Source organism: Euprymna scolopes, chromosome 16 (assembly GCF_053919585.1).
Source record: "Euprymna scolopes isolate OS-2025 chromosome 16, ASM5391958v1, whole genome shotgun sequence".
NCBI lineage: Eukaryota > Metazoa > Mollusca > Cephalopoda > Sepiida > Sepiolidae > Euprymna > Euprymna scolopes.
The window spans coordinates 90933103-90939140 of NC_136497.1; the positions used below are offsets into that span (position 1 = coordinate 90933103).

Genomic DNA, 6038 nt, shown 5'->3' on the forward strand with positions numbered 1-6038 from the left:
TGCCCCGGAAAACAGTAGGCGATCTAACTACTTAGATTAGCTTAGGGAGAGACCTTACTAACAATGCACTAATTTTGTTTTTTGTACATTTTTTCTATATTTCCCACTCCCCAACACGAACTGTTTTTCTTCAAAATTTAAGAACTTTTTATTTTTTCCAATGGATTGAACTTTTTTCACACACACACACACACACACACACGCACACACATACAGAAATTTTATATATATATATCCTTTTTTGTAAAAACGCTGGGGTTTTCATTAGTTAGCTTTAGATTCCACAGAGTGAATGAGGTATTGTGGTAAATGTTGCCAGTCAAGAGTAAAGTCGCCGCAGACTCCATTTTCACTTTAGTTACAAAGACCCTGCAACACTCCCCTCCCCAGATCTTATAGGGCCTTGTGCCTAAATTTGTTTTGTCTTTTGGAGATTTTACTTTTTTAGATGTTTTAATTTTATATTGGAATTTTTTTAATTGTAATTTTTTCTTTAAACGAAATAAATTAAATATAAAGATCAAAGTGTAGTATCTGTTCCGACAGATACTGCAATAAAAGACCCTATGTGGGGGCAGCCCCACATATAAGACCTTGGTCAATGTAGAGGCAACCCTTCATACCAATTGTCTCTATCCAGCTCCCCTACTCCCCGGGGAGTGTGTCCTCATTTCCCCTTCACACCCCACATTAAAAATCGGCCTTGTGCGTAATTTGCTCGGTGGGGGGGGCAAATAAATACAGCTTTTCTTGGCTTTTTGGATAAGATGAAAGTGTAATATCTGTGCGTCAGATACTACAAGCAAAGACCATATGTGGGGGCAACACAACATATAAGACCTTGGTCAATGTAGGGGCAACCCTTCATACCAATTGTCTCTATCCAGCTCCCCTACTCTCCGGGGAGATGGTCCCCATTTCCCCTTCACTCCTCACATTAAAATCGGCATTGTGCCTAATTTGCACGTTGGGGGAGCAAATAAATACCCTTTCCGTGGCCTTTTGGCCAAGATCCAAGTGTAGTATCTGTTCTTACTACATGCTGTACTTATTGTGGTATAAAGTAGGAGATCACTTTTCTGTATTAATTTAATGTAAAAGGATCACCCACTTTACAACCAGGCAGTCTTTTAGCCATTCAAGTCATTCTCCAGATCATTCAAGTTGTTTTTTTAAGGATTCCAGTTATTATTTAAGCATTCAAGTCATTCTTAAGTCATTCAATTCATCCTTAAGTTCATTTAAGTCAGTTCAGCCTATTTTTCGGTCATTTTAGTTTATCTTTAAGAATTTCATGGCAATCCTACATTCACGCATTCATTCATTACACGAGAGCACACGACTAATGGCTATCGGCCTTGTTTCCATAAGAATTATTTGTACAAAAATGAAACATGTCATCAGATTTGAAGGGTTAACTAAACTGTCGAAACAATACGGAATTGCTTTGAAAGAGTTAAAAATAGTATTACCAGCTCCCCAACCCACCAACTTTCTCCCACTCCAAAATCAGCAAGCGCAGGCCTTAGTTACGATAATATGGGAGAAATTAGGACGAAAAATCCCATGGTATTCCCAACCTTAAGCAGACAGACGAATACACTAGCGGTAGTTTAAAAGTCAAAATCGACAAGTGGCAAAATTCTGTTACTGGATGGCATTCAAAATTTTGAAAAGAAAAAGAAAATTGATAGCACTAGGGGAAAGTAACACTTCTTTTATCATGCTCGTAGTGTCCTAATAATAACCGTCCGACAGAGATAGAAAACAAATAGTACAGTCGATTGAAGAGAATCGGACGGTGGTGAAAACCGCTGATAATACTACTGCTATTAATACTTTTCTTACAACTACTACTACTACTACTACTACTACTACTACTATTACTATCATTGATAGTATCCCTACCTCTACCACTACTAGTACTCTTAAGAAATGCGACTCGTGTTATTCTCTGGGCTTTAAAGACCAACTCCCCGAGAAAAGGCAACATGATACTTTAGCTAGGCCAAAGGTTAGATGGTGCTGACGATGATAATGACAACGACGATAATGCTTATAGCGACGACGATGATGGTTATCAAAATAAATTACACAGATGGTGACAGTGACGAAAATTATAGTCAGGACGATGAAGATGGCGATGTTGAAAATGGTGAAATGCTAATTACAGTGATGATGACGGTTATGGGACGAAAACGAATTGCTACGATAAGTATTATGAAAGTACATTGAAAGATATAGTATCGTTAGGAGCAATGTTAATTACAATGATAACTACGATAAAATCAAACTGAACTACGTTGAAGATAGTTATTATAAAAATCATTTAAATCGTGATGATGACGACGACAAGGGCGATGATTGTGACGACTATGAAAATAGGCCAGAGGAAGGTGATAACTATGAGAATAGATTACAGGATGATGATGATTATAAGAATAGATTATAGGATGGTGATTTTAAGAATAGATTAGAGGATGGCCATGAATGACTAAGATAATGACAACTATAAAAACAAACTAAGAGACGAAGATGACGACGATAATGATAAAAAGAAATTAAATGATGGAAATGATAAGGATTCTAAGAATAAATTACAACACGAAGAGAATGACGATTTTCGGAACAAATTAAACGATAATAGATATGGGTAAACGGGTGAATAAATTATTACCTAAGAGTAATTTTTTTAAATGCCATCCGAATTTGTCGTGAAGGCAACGTGCTTATGAGGAAATTGAAACCACCTCTGAGCGTTAAAATAGTTAGAGTTAGACAGCGTTTACTGACTCTTCGGTGCCTCTCTAAACTAAAATAAATAACCCGAAAATATTGGTTTCGTCACTGTGAAAATTAGGACGAATGAAGCCTACGACAAAAATTCCTTAGAGAACACCGCACTTAAACTAGTGCTCGGTCAGACAGGATTCAATGGTGCCAAGTAGAAGAGAAGAAACCAAAATCCGTACAAAAACTGCACCAGAAACATAACTTTGATTTTTGTGAAAAAATGTAACACGTGATCACTCTTTAATCTTATTTAGTTGGGCGATATCATATAATCGTAGAATTAGATTATGTATCGAAAAATACAAAACTAAATAATGACAATTTTTTTATTTAATTTTAAACTGGGGAGAGTATATATTATTATTTCGTTTAGCTTGTCGTCGACTTAGAAAACAATGTAAGGATAGATAGATAGATAGATAGATAGATAGATAGATAGATAGATAGATAGATATATAGATAGATAGATAGATAGAGATAAAATCTGTAAAAAAAAAACAAGAAGGCGAATAGCTGTTTTAAAAGGAAAGAGGGTATACACTAATTAGCGCGCATCCGTGAAGACATGCGCCCGTGAATGGAAAGAAAGAGAAAGAACAGAGTCTATACAGAGAAAAAGAAAAGGGATACATTAGACAGCACGTATGTGTAAAAATATGCACAGTAAAAAAAAAATATGCCGGTGTAGAAAACAGAGAATTTCCGCTGTGTCTCCAAATAAGACGAACGAAGAATACGAAAGATGAATGAATAAATTAGTGTAAATAAGAAGAAATAGAAGAAGGATACTTCTTGACCAGCGATCATAATGCTGAGAGTCGAACAGTGAATTTCTATGACAGTCGAGAAGAATACGAATAAAGAGACAAAATTTATAAACGAAAATGGTGCTGTGAAATTCAATATAGAAATTGAAAGAAATTACTACCAGAAGTAATCGAATAAAAGGAGGCATAACCGATATCAAAGGCCCTGTCGGTGGGACATTAGAATACGCCGACTGCCCCCCTGCAGAGGGTGAAAGTCCCTCAATGGGGGTTCTGGATATGACCTTAAACTATATCCAGTGGTGAGGCCCCGGCTTATGGGCTTTGGGGAGTGTGGAGCCACCTTTTAATTACTATTGCTCCCAGGTCCACTCTGACCCGAAGTGGTAGTACCTGTTAGGGTCCCAATGATGGGTTAAATAGAAACCGACGTGAAAACAACAAATATATTCTATTAAAAAAATTTTTCTTCAAAATCTTTGGATTCGGCATTAAATAACCCGAAAAGGGTTGATATGCCGTAAAACAACCAACCAACCAACCAGCCGATATCAAAGAAAGAAGATAGAACGAACAGCTAGGGTCCATTCACATAAAAAGAAAGAAACCGTGAGCTAACTCTCTCTCTCTCTCTTTCTCTTTCTCTCTCTCTCTCTCTCTCTCTTTCGCTCTCTCTCTCTCTCGTTCTCACCTATGACGACAGACTGATATTTTGTGTTATGTTTATTTATTTTTCTGGGTATACTCTCAGCCTGACATACATAGACAAACAGCGTAAGATTTTTTTATTCCCATATTTTATATCTTGTTTTTCTTTTGTTACTTTCTTGTCTTCAACGTTATATTTTATAAATAACGTTGCTTCAAATTTTTTTAAATTTGTGTTGGTCTCTGCTTTTGTGTTCCGGTTGTCTCGTCTGTCTTATGTCACCGGTCGGAAAAGATTGTTCCTGTTTGGTTTTATCTTCATATGTCACCTTTTTCGGTCTTAACAAAGCCCTGGGGGCACTCAAGGATAATATGTGTCAGGTGAGACAACAATCTGCTGATTGGTGATGGTGAAAATTAGATGAGTTAATTTATTTTTAAGAACGGCTCATCATGTTGGACTTGAAAACGATCATGTTATAGTAAGTTATGAAGCAGATCCGCGGTATTTTGTTTCGTGGATGAACAGTTCTGTGAGCAAAGCTCTGAACCACAAATAAGATAACAAACAAATAAGAATAGGCGGAGAAATTGATAACGGTAATGTTTTGCATGAGCAATTTGTTTAACGATGCATTATACAAATCAAAGAATACTTTGCTATGAATTAAAATCTTAAAAGCCTCGAACAGAGCTGGTGCTGACTTTACTAACGAAACAGCAAAACACTACTCGCGATTCAGCAGTTATTCATCTTGCTCTAATTAATACTTTTAAATGTATGACGTACGTTATACAACTGGGACAACAGTATATTGTTTTCACTGTTTTGACTCTCGATATCTTATATGCTTTTATATAGAGTGATGTGGGTCTTGGTTGATTAGTTGTGTCTAACTGTGTCCTATATATATATATATACTTGAGAGTCAAAACAATGAAAAGTGTATGCTCTTTTCATATCCCTAATTATATACATTCAATATAACACATTTCTATTAAAAAAAACCCTGATAACTTTTAAATTATAAACATACGAAATGTCTTAATAATATATCATGTTTTAATAATTTTGATTTAAGTAATTTTAATAACGAATAAACTATTGAAAATATATACGGAAATATGCGTAGAAGTTAGCAATAAATAATACAAAGCATTAATTTATTTTATATGTTTTTAAATAATTATATCAATAAGGCATACAGATAGCTTTCCTTGTGGTCGCCCTCTACTATATATGCGGCGTTTTAAAGAATATGTTTTATTTTATTTATTAAAATTATATTTAGCCGTTTTGGTAGTAATATAGATAAAAACAAACAGAAAACACCTTTCATATTTAAATTGTTTCTATTTTATTTGTTGCATGGTAAATATAGAATCAATTGTATTTAGTTTAGGCATGAAACCAAACTACATTTCATCTACGCTTATCGAACTCATGTGCTACTCAATTATTCTCTTAAATAATTTCTTAACCTGATTGATCAACTTTCCATCTATGTAATTACCTCTATCTAATGTTACTATTTTATCTTTACGACAGTTTATAATGAAATAAAGATTCCAGTGTCGTAGAAACATCGTTCTTCCATGATGATTTACCATATTGCCACCATAACAATGCTTGTTGTACCAGCAGTTTTCAACATTTTTGACAAATCTGAGTCATGCAGTTCCACCTTCCTTAGTCTTGCGTCTAATACTATTTCATGCACAATTCTTTTTGATATTACAGATACTGCTCCTGCCACTTACAGGTTTTACTAGATCCATGTCAGCTCAATATTTCAGAATCCCTTACAATAGCATTTTCATGAATCTCTC

General features: G+C 35.1%; 1 pseudogene; it reads left to right on the forward strand.

Moving 5' to 3' along the window:
• The first annotated feature begins 985 nt into the window (after positions 1-985).
• Positions 986-1112, forward strand: LOC145296522 (U2 spliceosomal RNA; annotated as a pseudogene).
• The last annotated feature ends 4926 nt before the right edge of the window (positions 1113-6038 follow it).